Here is a 14,207-nt window from a genome sequence, read left to right as displayed (position 1 = left end):
TACATAGAGTTAACTATACACAAATTACTCTGAAGATAAACCTTAGGTGGAAGAAAATTATGACGTGTGTTTGTACATATTATCAGAAAAGCAATTATTCAAACAAAAATTATTTTAATAGCATGACTAATAGAAAACTAAACATCTTGGGCCGGGCGCGGTGGCTCAAGCCTGTAATCCCAGCACTTTGGGAGGCCGAGACGGGCGGATCACGAGGTCAGGAGATCGAGACCATCCTGGCTAACAAGGTGAAACCCCGTCTCTACTAAAAAATACAAAAATCTAGCCGGGCGAGGTGGCGGGCGCCTGTAGTCCCAGCTACTCGGGAGGCTGAGGCAGGAGAATGGCGTGAACCCGGGAGGCGGAGCTTGCAGTGAGCCGAGATCCGGCCACTGCACTCCAGCCTGGGCGACAGAGCGAAACTCCGCCTCAAAAAAAAAAAAAAAAAGAAAAAAAAAAAAAGAAAACTAAACATCTCAAAAATGCTGAAAGCAAATCTATACTTTTTCTTGAATTTATTTATTTATTTATTTATTTATTTATTTATTTATTTATTTATTTTGAGACGGAGTCTGGCTCTGTCGCCCAGGCTGGAGTGCAGTGGCCGGATCTCAGCTCATTGCAAGCTCCGCCTCCCGGGTTCACGCCATTCTCCTGCCTCAAGACTCCCGAGTAGCTGGGACTACAGGCGCCCGCCACCTCGCCCGGCTAGATTTTTTTTGTATTTTTTAGTAGAGACGGGGTTTCACCGGGTTAGCCAGGGTGGTCTTGATCTCCTGACCTCGTGATCCGCCCGTCTCGGCCTCCCAAAGTGCTGGGATTACAGGCTTGAGCCACCGCGCCCGGCCTCTTGAATTTATTAATGTAAAATTTTATGGCTTATGATTCGGTTTCTTCCCAGAAAATGCCTATTAAAGCACAGGCAACTTTGTCTCCAGAAATAACACTCTTGAGTACAACAATAAAAGCCCTTTTCAAACGGAAAAAAAAATCATTTTTAACGTTTATATTAATAAAAACAACTAAAATTGAATAATTGGATATGTTTTTATTTTTCTATGTGTGTGTGAATGTATAAAACGGTACAAAAAATAATTTAAGCCAGGAAAAAGATGTTAGTTAATATTTATAATGAATAAAACTGGAAAGTAGTTAATTATTTTTTAGTCTGTTACTTGTGATTATTTTATTATTATTGTACTTTAAATTCTAGGGTACATGTGCACAAAGAGCAGGTTTGATACATAAGTATACATGTGCCATGTTGGTTTGCTGCACGCATCAACTCATTTACATTAGGTATTTCTCCTAATGCTATCACTCCCTCAGCCCCCCACCCCCTGACAGGCCCCAGTGTGTGATGTTCCCCACCCTGTGTCCAAGTGCCAAGTGTTCAGTTCCCACATATGAATGAGAACATGCGGTATTTGGTTTTCTGTCCTTGTGGTAGTTTGCTGAGAAGGATGGTTTCCAGCTTCATCCATGTCCATGCAGAGGATATGAACTCATCCTTTTTTATGGTTGCATAGTATTCCATGGTGTATATGTGCCACATTTTCTTTTTTTTTTTTCTTTTTTTTTTTTTTTTTGAGACGGAGTCTCGCTCTGTCGCCCAGGCTGGAGTGCAGTGGTCGGATCTCGGCTCACTGCAAGCTCCGCCTCCCGGGTTTACGCCATTCTCCTGCCTCAGACTCCCGAGTAGCTGGGACTACAGGCGCCCGCCACCTCGCCCAGCTTGTATTTTTTTTTAGTAGAGACGGGGTTTCACCGTGTTAGCCACGATGGTCTCGATCTCCTGACCTCGTGATCCGCCCGTCTCGGCCTCCCAAAGTGCTGGGATTACAGGCTTGAGCCACCGCGCCCGGCCGTGCCACATTTTCTTAATCCAGTCTATCATTGATGGACATTTGGGTTGGTTCCAGGTCTCTGCTATTGTGAATAGTGCCACAATAAACATAGTGTGCATGTGTCTTTATAGTAGCAAGATTTATTTTAATTAGATGTCATTTGTCTATTTTGGCTTTTGTTGCTATTGCTTTTGGTGTTTTAGTCATGAAGTCCTTTCCCATGCCTATGTCCTGAATGGTATTGCGTAGGTTTTCTTCTAGGGTTTTTATGGTTTTAGGTCTAACACTTAAGTCTTTAATCCATCTTGAGTTAATTTTTGTATAAGGTGTAAGGAAGGGGTCCAATTTTAGCTTTCTACATAGGGCTAGCCAGTTTTCCCAGCACTATTTATTAAACAGGGAATCCTTTCCGTATTTCTTGTTTTTGTCAAGTTTGTCAAAGATCAGATGGTTGTAGATGTGTTATTTCTGAGGACTCTGTTCTGTTCCATTGGTCTCCATGTCTGTTTTGCTACCAGTACCCTGCTTTTTTGGTTACTGTAGCCTTGTAGTATAGTTTGAAGTCAGGTAGTGTAATGCTTCTAGCTTTGTTCTTTTTGCTTAGGATTGTCTTGGGCATACGAGCTCTTTTTTAGTTCCATATGAACTTTAAATTAGTTTTTTCCAATTCTGTGAAGAAAGCCATTGGTAGCTTGATGGGGATGACATTTAATCTATAAATTACCTTGGGCAGTATGGCCATTTTCACAATATTGATTCTTCCTATACATGAGCATGGAATGTTCTTCCATTTATTTATGTCCTCTTTTATTTCGTTGAGCAGTGGTTTGTAGTTCTCCTTGAAGAGGTCCTTCACATCCTTTGTATGTTGGATTCCTAGGTATTTTATTCTCTTTCTACCAATTGTGAATAGGAGTTCACTCATGATTTGGCTCTCTGCCTGTTATTGGTGTATAGGAATGCTTGTGATTTTTGCACATTCATTTTGTATCCTGAGACTTTGCTGAAGTTGGTTATCAGCTTAAGGAGATTTTGGGCTGAGATGATGCGGTTTTCTAAGTATACAATCATGTCATATGCAAACAGGGACAATTTGACTTCCTCTTTTCCTGATTGAATACCCTTTATTTCTTTCTCTTACCTGATTACCCTGGCCAGAACTTCCAACAGTATGTTGAATAGGAGTGGTGAGAGAGGGCATCCTTGTCTTGTGCCGGTTTTCAAAGTGAATGCTTCTAGTTTTTGCCCATTCAATATGATATTGTGAGATTATTATAAATAGCTCTTATTATTTTCAGATACATTCCATCAATACCTAGTTTATTGAGAGTTTTTAGCAAGAAGGGCTGTTGAATTTTGTTGAAGGTCTTTTCAGCATCTATTGACATAATCATGTGGTTTTTGTTGTTGGTTCTGTTTATGTTTATGTGATGGATTACGTTTATTGATTTGCATATGTTGAACCAGCCTTGCATCCCAGGGATGAATCTGACTTGATCATGGTAGATGAGCTTTTTGACGTGCTGCTGGATTCTGTTTTTTTTTTTTTATCCAAAAAAAAAAATTGAGGATTTTTGCATTGATGTTCATCAGGGATATTGCTCTAAAATTCTATCTCTCTCTTTTTTTTTTTAGTGTCTCTGCCAGGCTTTGGTATCAGGATGATGGTGGCCTCATAAAATGAGTTAGGGAGGACTCCCTGTTTTTCTATTGATTGGAATAGTTTCTGAAGGAATGGTACCAGCTCCTCTTTGTACCTCTGGTAGAATTCAGCTGTGAATCTGTCTGGTCCTGGACTTTTTTGGTTGATAGGCTATTAGTTATTGCCTTGGCCAAGCACGGTGGCTCATGCCTGTAATCTCAGCACTTTGGGAGGTCAAGGCAGGCAGATAATGAGCTCAGGAAATTGAGACCATCCCGGCTAATATGGTGAAACCCCATCTCTACTAAAAATACAAGAAATTAGCTGGGCGTGGTGGCATGCACCTGTAATCCCAGCTACTTGGGAGGCTGAGGCAGGAGAATCACTTGAACCTGGGAGGCAGAGGTTGCTGTGAGCCGAGATCACACAACTGCACTCCAGCCTGGGAGACAGAGTGAAACTCCATCTCAAAAAAACAAACAACAACAAAAAATTATTGCCTCAATTTCAGAGCCTGTTACTGATCTCTTCAGAGATTAAACTTTTTCCTGGTTTAGTCTTGGGAGGGTGTATGTGTCCAGGAATTTATCCATTTCTTCTAGATTTTCTCGTTTATTTGCATAGAGGTGTTTATAGTATTCTCTGATGGTAGTTTGTATTTCTGTGGGATTGGTGGTGATATCCTTTGTCATTTTTTATTGCATCTATTTGATTCTTCTTTATTAGTCATGTTAGTGATCTTTCGATATTGTTGATCTTTTCAAAAACCAACTCATGAATTCATTGATTTTTTGACAGATTTTTGTGTCTCTATCTCTTTCAGTTCTTCTCTGATCTTAGTTATTTCTTGCCTTCTGCTAGCTTTTAAATTTGTTTACTCTTGCTTCTCTAGTTCTCTTAATTGTGATGTTAGGGTGTTGATTTTAGATCTTTCCTGCTTTCTCTTGTGGGCATTTAGTGCTATAAATTTACTTCTACACACTGCTTTAAATGTGTCCTAGAGATTCTGGTATGTTTTGTCTTTGTTCTCATTGGTTTCAAGGAACGTCTTTATTTCTGCCTTCAATTCGTTATTTACCCAGTACTCATTCAGGAGCAGGTTGTTCAGTTTCCATGTAGTTCTGCAGTTTCGAGTGAGTTTCTTAATCCTGAGTTCTAATTTGATTGCACTGTGGTCTGAGAGACACAGTTTGTTGTGATTTCTGTTCTTTTATATTTACTGAGGAGTGCTTTACTTCCAATTATGTGGTCAATTTTAGAATAAGTGTGATGTGGTGCTGAGAAGAATGTATATTCTGTTGATTTGAAAGGGTGGAGAGTTCTGTAGATGTCTATTAGGTCCACTTGGTGCAGAGCTGAGTTCAAGTTCTAGATATCCTTCTTAACCTTCTGGCTCATTGATCTGTCTAGTATCGACAGTGGGGTGTTAAAATCTCTGATTATTATTGTGTGGGAGTCTAATTCTCTTTGTAGGTCTCTAAGGACTTGCTTTATGAATCTGGGTGCTCCTGTATTGGATGCATTTATATTTAGGATAGTTAGCTCTTCTTGTTGAATTGATCCCTTTACCCTTATGTTATGGCCTTCTTTGTCTCTTTTGATTTTGTTGGTTTAATCCCTTTATTTTGAGCCTATGCATGTCTCTGCACATGAGATGGGTCTCCTGAATACAGCACACTGATGGGTCTTGACTCTTTATCCAATTTGCCAGTCTGTGTCTTTTAATTGGGGCATTTAGCCCATTTACGTTTAAGGTTAATATTGTTATGTGTGAATTTGATCCTATCCTTATGATGTTAGCAGGTTATTTTGCACACTAATTGATGCAATTCCTTCACAACATTGATGATCTTTACCATTTGGCATGTTTTTGCAGTGGCTGGTACCCGTTGTTCCTTTGCTGGTTTAGTGCTTCCTTCAGAAGCTCTTGTAAAGCAGGCCTGGTGGTGACAAAATCTCTCAGCATTTGCTTGTCTGTAAAGGATTTTATTTCTCCTTCACTTATGAAGCTTAGTTTGGCTGGATATAAAATTCTGGGTTGGAAATTCTTCTCTTTAAGAATGTTGAATATTGGCCCCCACTCTCTCCTGGCTTGTAGAATTTCTGCCAAGAGATCCACTGTTAGTCTGATGGGCTTCCCTTTGTGGGTAACCTGACCTTTCTCTCTGGCTGCCCTTAACATTTTTTCCTTCATTTCAACCTTGGTGAATCTGACAATTATCTGTCTTGGGGTTGCTCTTCTCAAAGAATATCTTTGTAGTCTTCTCTGTATTTCCTGAATTTGAATGTTGGCCTGCCTTGCTAGGTTGGGTAAATTCTCCTGGATAATATCCTGAAGAGTGTTTTCCAACTTGGTTCCATTCTCCCCATCACTTTCAGATACACCAATCAGACGTAGATTTGGTGTTTTCACATAGTCCCAAATTTCTTGGTAGCTCATTCATTTCTTTTTACTCTTTTTTCTCTAACCTTGTCTTCTCACTTTATGTCATTCATTTGATCTTCAATCACTGATACCCTTTCTTCTACTTGATCAAATCAGCTATTGAAACTTCTCCATGTGTCACGTAGTTCTCATGCCATGGTTTTCAGCCACATCAGGTCATTTAAGGTCTTCTCTACACTGTTCATTCTACTTAGCCGTTCATCTAACCGCTTTTCAAGGTTTTTAGCTTCCTTGCAATGGGTTAGAACATGCTCCTTTAGCTCAGAGAAATTTGTTATTTCCAACCTTCTGAGGCCCCTACTTCTGTCAACTCATCAAAGTCATTCTCCATCCAGCTTTGTTCTGTTTCTGGTGAGGAGCTGCGATCCTTTGGAGGGGAAGAGGTGCTCTAGTTTTTAGAATTTTCAGCTTTTCTACTCTGGTTTGTCCCCATCTTTGTGGTTTTATCTACCTTTGGTCTTTGATGTTCGTGACCTACAGATGGGGTTTGGGTGTAGATGTCCTTTGTGTTGATGTTGATGCTATTCCTTTCTGTTTGTTAGTTTTCCTTCTAACAGTCAGGTCCCTCAGCTGCAGGTCTGTTGGAATTTGCTGGAGGTCCACTCCAGACCCTGTTTTCCTGGGTACCACCAGTGGAAGCTCAGTTGGAAATGCAGAAATCACATGTCTTCTGCGTTGATCATGCTGGGAGCTGCAGACCGGAGCTGTTCCTATTCAGCTATCTTGGAATGGAGCCTAAAGTAGTTAATTATTATTTGCAGATGATATCATTGTTTATGTTGATAACAATAGCAGGAGAAAGACTATTTTAAAAGTGTATTCAGGTGGGTAGGCAACATTCTAAGATAATACCTTGGATTCCCAGTCTGTTGCACACCTGCTGTGTAATATATTCCTATTGAGTGTAAAAAAAAGTGTGTGGTGGGAAATCACTCACAAAATTAGGTCACTCATGAGCTGACTTTGTGTTTATCAAAATAGAGATTATCCTGATTGTGCCAAACTTAATTAGAGGTGCTTTTAAGAGAAAGAGACACATAGAAAAACACCTCTGCTGGCCTGAAAGTATAAGTGATTTCTAGGCAGAACATACTGTAAGCTGCTTATAGTGGCCACATGGCAGGAAACATGTTTGTATATTGTCATCATTCCTGCCTCCTGCACATTGCTTCCAGCAGGGAGAATAAGAGGATCCTATGGCAGAGGGAAAAAAAAGGGAATCTCATTTATGCAAGAAATAATCATCTCTCATCTGGGATAGCTAAGAGAAACAGGAGACCACAACAGGGCCACATTAATGGGAGGAAAAGGGTAGCCTGGGTAAAAGTGCTCACTGGCATTATGGAACAATATTTAGCAAGCTGTAGTGATTGATTAGCCTCTGGGATACCGATAGTCTACCAACAAGGCTGAACTCATTCTAATTCAATCAGCATGTCTGCACCATTCTGGTGACCCAGGTTTACACTATTCATTACAGAAATACCATGAAGCCCAGTGGGTAATGTCCTAGAATTGAACTGATTTCAAAAGGCATACCTAATTTTTTTTCACATTTGAAAAACCTTAAAGAGAATAAATTTATAAATAATTAACTTCTAATTATAGATGATTCTACTATACTGTAATAAACTATGAACATCTTAATATGAATATTTCTTGAATACATAGTTATGTAGGCAGTTTCTTTTAGATTAACATGAAGAAATTAACAGAGAAAACATTTGAAATGAAATAAAATTAATCAAAACCACATCTTTTCAATGGCTTGGCATAATTACCATGCTTTTAGAAATGGCCAGATGATTAACAAAAGAAACAAAGACAAGATTTCGGTTTTGCTCACTTGACCTTTTGAAATCTAAAATCCTGGCTAAAGTATTCTAAGGGAGTATTTTCCAGGGGGCTTCCCAGGGTTTCCAAGGCAATGAAAGAAACATTTTGACAGGCAGAAACATGCATGCTATACAGACACATTGCTCTTCTCCGATTTGTCTTAACAGTGAAAAATTGAAGATTGTAAATTTAGTCTTAATTTAGAGTAAAATTAACAAAAGATTTGTTTTTCAAAAAAGCAAATGCAGGCTGGGCGCGGTGGCTCAAGCCTGTAATCCCAGCACTTTGGGAGGCCGAGACGGGCGGATCACAAGGTCAGGAGATCGAGACCATCCTGGCTAACACGGTGAAACCCCGTCTCTACTAAAAAAAAAGTGCAAAAAACTAGCCAGGCGAGGTGGCGGCGCCTGTAGTCCCAGCTACCTACTTGGGAGGCTGAGGTAGGAGAATGGCGTAAACCCGGGAGGCGGAGCTTGCAGTGAGCTGAGATCCGGCCACTGCACCCCAGCCTGGGCGACAGAGCAAGACTCCATCTCAAAAAACAAACAAACAAACAAACAAACAAAAAAACAACAAAAAAAGCAAATGCATAAAATTAATGGGTAACAGATGCCATTAGTTGCTAAAATATAGTATGACTAAATGTATAAAGTTCCTAGCCATGCAAATAACAGCCCAATTAATTGGAGACCCTAATAGGTGCATGTGGAAAGCACTGATGTGCAGTGTGGTGCACCTCCACTCAGCATTTTCTTCTGCCTCTGCACAGAGATACCAGTTTCCCCTGAGTGGACTCAGGGTGCATAGTGGGGACAGAAAATGCTGTGTTCAGAGTGATTACTGAAAACATTAATACACTTCTTCCATATGATAATGTCATAAATCATACTCTGCCTTGGAAAAGCTTTTAGAAAAAGATTATCTAGAGTACTCAATTTGGGTTCATGGAAAATTTCAGTATTCCAGATAATTCAGACACTTAAATGTCAATGAAATCTCGTAAAACATATTTGAATAAGATAAAGCCTGCTTAGCTAAGAATTTTATATTACGGTAAACTTAGAAAAACACAGAGAACCAGTACTTTAAGCCAAATAAGAGTGTTTGACATGTGAGAAACACCCAAACAAGTGCTCTTCATGATCACTCTTAAAGTAGTAATAGCACCACTTACTTTCCTGGGACCTGCTGGCCTGTTTTCCACTGATACAGAGTGGAGAAGGCATTGAAATGGCAAAGGAGGGTAATATAAATTGAATACTTATAGGAAATATAATTTTAAATAAAAAATAGCATTTGATGTTGTACAACTATAGGTGAGACTATTAGTGTGAGGTCATATTTTTACTTATATTGACAAAACACCCATTCACAATATTCTTACTTAAAATAATATTCCTTTTCTGCTGTGTATTTGTTAGCTTTTGATCAAATATTACAGGAGCTCAATACAAATCAACAAAATAAATCTTTATTTTACCACAAGCATTATTGATGCATATGCTTATACTTGTTTTTTTTTTTTCAGTGTGTTATTTATTGCTGCGAAGTGGCTGTCCTGCCAGAAAACTGCTATTCTTAGCCGTACTTACATTGACTAATAGTGAGGAGAAGTGAAGTGGATAAAAGGCAAATGTGTCTTCTCTGTATCTTTTTTCATCCATTGGCTGAAGAACAGGAGGATGCAGAAGATGAAAGAAAATAGAATTCCTGAATGATTATGAAGAATGTCTCTTAACCAGACAAAAAACCCAGAGGGGATTTATTTTTCCATGATTGTACTCTCTGCTTCTATGAGTTTATTTTTTTTACACTTTACATAGAAACAGGATTATGTGGCCAGGCTCAGTGGCTCACATCTGTAATCCCAGCACTTTATTATGGTTGAAATTAATACATGTGGTCTCTGACCCACATGTATCCTTACTGGGAGAAACCTCCCAATAGGGGCCGACAGACACCTCATACAGGAGAGCTCTGGCTGGCATCTGGCAGGTGCCCCTCTGGGACTAAGCTTCCAGAGGAAAGAACAGGCAGCAAAATTTGCTCTTCTGCAGGCTCCGCTGGTGATACCCGGGCAAACGAGGTCTGGAGTTGACCTCCAGCGAATTCCAGCAGACCTGCAGCAGACCGGCCTGTTAGAAGGAAAACTAACAAACAGAAAGGAATAGCACTTCCACTCAGAGACCCCATCCGAAGGTCACCAACATCAAAGACCAAAGGTAGATAAATCCACAAAGATGGGGAGAAACCAGCGGAAAAAGGCTAAAAATTCCAAAAACCACAGCATCTTTTCTCCTCCAAAGGATCACAACTCCTCTTCAGCAAGGGAACAAAACTGGATGGAACCTTGAAAAAAAGCTAGACAAATTCCTTACTAGAATAACAAATTTAGAGAAGAACATAAATGACCTAATGGAGCTGAAAAATACAGCACAAGAACTTTGTGAAGCATATACAAGTATCAATAGCTGAATTGATCAAGCAGAAGAAAGGATATCAGGGATTGAAGATAAACTTAATGAAATAAAGCAAGAAGAGATTAGAGAAAAAAGAATAGAAAGGAATGAATAAGGCCTCCAAGAAATATGGGACTATGTCAAAAGGCCATATCTATGTTTGACTGGTACCTGAAAGTAATGGAGACAATGGAGGTAAGTTGGAAAACACTCTTCAGGAGACTATCCAGAAGAATTTCCCAAACCTAGCAAGACAGGCCAACATTGAAATTCAGGAAATACAGAGAACACCACAAAGATACTCCTCAAGAAGAGCAACCCCAAGACACATAATCATCAGATTTGCCAAGGTTGAAATGAAGGAAACATTGTTAAGGGCAGCCAGAGAGAAAGAGGGAAGCCCGACAGACTAACAGTGGATCTCTCTGTAGAAACCTTACAAGCTAGAAGAGAATGGGGTCCAATATTCAAGATTCTTAAAGAATTTTCAACCCAGAATTTCGTATCCAGTCAAACTAAGTTTCATAAGAGAAGGAGAAATAAAATACTTTACAGACAAGCAAATTCTGAGAGATTTTTTCACCACCAGGCCTGCCTTAAAAGAGATCCTGAAGGAAGCACTAAACATGGAAAGGAACAACTGGTACCAGCCACTGCAAAAACATACCAAATTGTAAAGAACATCAACACTATGAAGAAACTGCATCAACTAATGGGCAAAATAACCAGCTAGCATCATAATGACAGAATCAAATTTACACATAACAATATTAACCTTAAAGGTAAATGGGCTAAATACCCCAATTAAAAGATACAGACTGACAAATTAGATAAAGAGTCAAGACCCATCAGTGTGCTGTATTAAGGAGATTCTTTTCACATGCAAAAACACACATAGGCTCAAAATAAAGGGATGGAGGAATACTTACCAAGCAAATGGAAAGTGAAAAAAAAAAAAGCAGGAGTGCAACCCTAATCTCTGATAAAACAGACTTTAAACCAACAAAGATTAAAAGAGACAAAGAAGGGCATTACATAATGGTAACGGGATTGAGGCATCAAGAAGAGCTAATAATCCTAAGTATATATGGACCCAATACAGGAGCACCCAGATTCATAAAGCAAGTTCTTAGAGACCTACAAAGAGACTTAGACTCCTACACAATAACCGTGGGAGACTTTAACACCCCACTGTCAATATTACACAGAACAATGAAACAGAAAATTAACAAGGATATTCAGGATTTGAACTCAGCTCTGGATCAAGTGGATCTAAAAGACATCTACAGAACTCTCCACCCTAAATCAACAGAATACACATTCTTCTCAGCACCACATCACACTTATTCTAAAATTGACCACATAATTGGAAGTAAAACACTGCTCAGCAAATGGGAAAGAATGGAAATCATAACAGTCTCTCAGATCACAGTGCAATCAAATTAGAGCTCAAGATTAAGAAGCTCATTCAAGGCCGGGCGCGGTGGCTCAAGCCTGTAATCCCAGCACTTTGGGAGGCCGAGACGGGTGGATCACGAGGTCAGGAGATCGAGACCCTCCTGGCTAACACGGTGAAACCCCGTCTCTACCAAAAAATACAAAAAACTAGCCGGGCGACATGGCGGGCGCCTGTAGTCCCAGCTACTCGGGAGGCTGAGGCAGGAGAATGGCGTAAACCTGGGAGGTGGAGCTTGCAGCGAGCTGAGATCCGGCCACTGCACTCCAGCCTGGGTGACAGAGCAAGACTCCGTCTCAAAAAAAAAAAAAAAAAAAAAAAAAAAAAAAAAAAGAAGCTCATTCAAAACCGCACAACTACATGGAAACTGAACAACCTGCCCCTGGAAGACTACTGGGTACATAACGAAATGAAGGCAGAAATAAAGATGTTCTTTGAAACCAGTGAGAACAAAGACGCAACGTACCAGAACCTCTGGGGCACATTTAAAGCAGTGTGTAGAGGAAAATTTACAGCACTAAATATCCACAAGAGAAAGCAGGAAAGATCTAAAATCACAACCCAACATCAAAATTAAAAGAACTAGAGAAGCAAGAGGAAACAAATTCAAAAGCTAGCAGAAGACAAGAAATAACTAAGATCAGAGCAGAACTGAAGGAGATAGAGACACGTAAAGCTCTTCAAAAAATCAGTGAATCCAGGAGCTGGTTTTTTTGAAAAGATAAATGAAATACATAAACTGCTAGCCAGACTAATAAAGAAGAAAAGAGAGAAGAATCAAATAGACACAATAAAAAATGATAAAGGGGATATCACCACTGATTCCACAGAAATACAAACCACCATCAGAGAATACTATAAACACCTCTATGCAAATAAACTAGAAAATCTAGAAGAAATGGATAAATTCCTGGACACAGACACTCTCCCAAGACTAAACCAAGAAGAAGTCAAATCCCTGAATAGACCAATAACAAGTTCAAAAATTGAGGCAGTAATTAATAGCCTACCAACCAAAAAAAGTCCAGGACCAGACGGATTCACAGTCGAATTTTACCAGAGGTACAAAGAGGAGTTGGTACCATTTCTTATTAAACTATTCCAAACAATAGAAAAAGAGGGAATCCTCCCTAACTCATTTTATGAGGCCAGCATCATCCTGATACCAAAACCTGGCAGAGACACAACAAAAAAACCCACAAAATTTCAGGCCAATATCCCTGATGAACATCGATGCAAAAATCCTCAATAAAATACTGGCAAAGCGAATCCAGCAGCACATCAAAAAGTTTATCCAGCAAGATCAAGTCGGCTTGATCCCTCGGATGCAAGGCTGGTTCAACATATACAAATCAATAAATGTAATTCATCACATAAGCAGAACCAATGACAAAAACCACATGATATTCTCAACAGATGCAGAAAAGGCCTTTGACAAAATTCAACACCCTTTCCTGCTAAAAGCTATCAATAAGGCCGGGTGCGGTGGCTCAAGCCTGTAATCCCAGCACTTTGGGAGGCCGAGATGGGCGGATCACAAGGTCAGGAGATCGAGATCATCCTGGCTAACATGGTGAAACCCCGTCTCTACTAAAAAATACAAAAAACTAGCCGGGCGAGGTGGCGGGCGCCTGTAGTCCCAATTACTTGGGAGGCTGAGGCAGGAGAATGGCGTAAACCTGGGAGGCAGAGCTTGCAGTGAGCTGAGATCTGGCCACTGCGCTCCAGCCTGGGCGACAGAGCCAGACTCTGTCTCAAAAAAAAAAAAAAAAAAACAACTCTCAATAAACTATATATTGATGGAATGTATCTCAAAATAATAAGAACTATTTATGACAAATGCACAGCCAATATCATACTAAATAAGCAAAAACTGGAAGCATTTCCTTTGAAAACCGGCACAAGACAAGGATGCCCTCTCTCACCACTCCTATTCAACATAGTATTGGAAGTTCTGACCAGGACAATCAGGCAAGAGAAAGAAATAAAGGGTATTCAATTAGGAAAAGAAGAAGTCAAATTGTCTCTATTTCATGACTGTATATTTAGAAAACCCCATCGTCTCAGCCCAAAATCTCCTTAAGCTGATAAGCAACTTCAGCAAAGTCTCAAGATACAAAATCAATGTGCAAAAATCACAAGCATTCCTATATACCAATAACAACAAAGACAGCCAAATCATGAGTGAACTCCCATTCACAACTGCTACAAAGGGAATAAAATACTTAGGAATACACCTTACAAGGGATGTGAAGGACCTCTTCAAGAAGAACTACAGGCCGGGCGCGGTGGCTCACGCCTGTAATCCCAGCACTTTGGGAGGCCGAGGCGGGTGGATCACAAGGTCAGGAGATCGAGACCATGGTGAAACCCCGTCTCTACTAAAAAATAGAAAAAAAAAATTAGCCGGGCGCAGTGGCGGGCGCCTGTAGTCCCAGCTACTCAGGAGGCTGAGGTAGGAGAATGGCGTGAACCCAGGAGGCGGAGCTTGCAGTGAGCCGAGATTGCGCCACTGCACTCC

This window comes from Chlorocebus sabaeus, chromosome 6 (assembly GCF_047675955.1).
Source record: "Chlorocebus sabaeus isolate Y175 chromosome 6, mChlSab1.0.hap1, whole genome shotgun sequence".
Taxonomy (NCBI): Eukaryota; Metazoa; Chordata; class Mammalia; order Primates; family Cercopithecidae; genus Chlorocebus; species Chlorocebus sabaeus.
The sequence above is the reverse complement of the archived record's forward strand: the minus strand, read 5'-3'. Positions refer to the sequence as shown.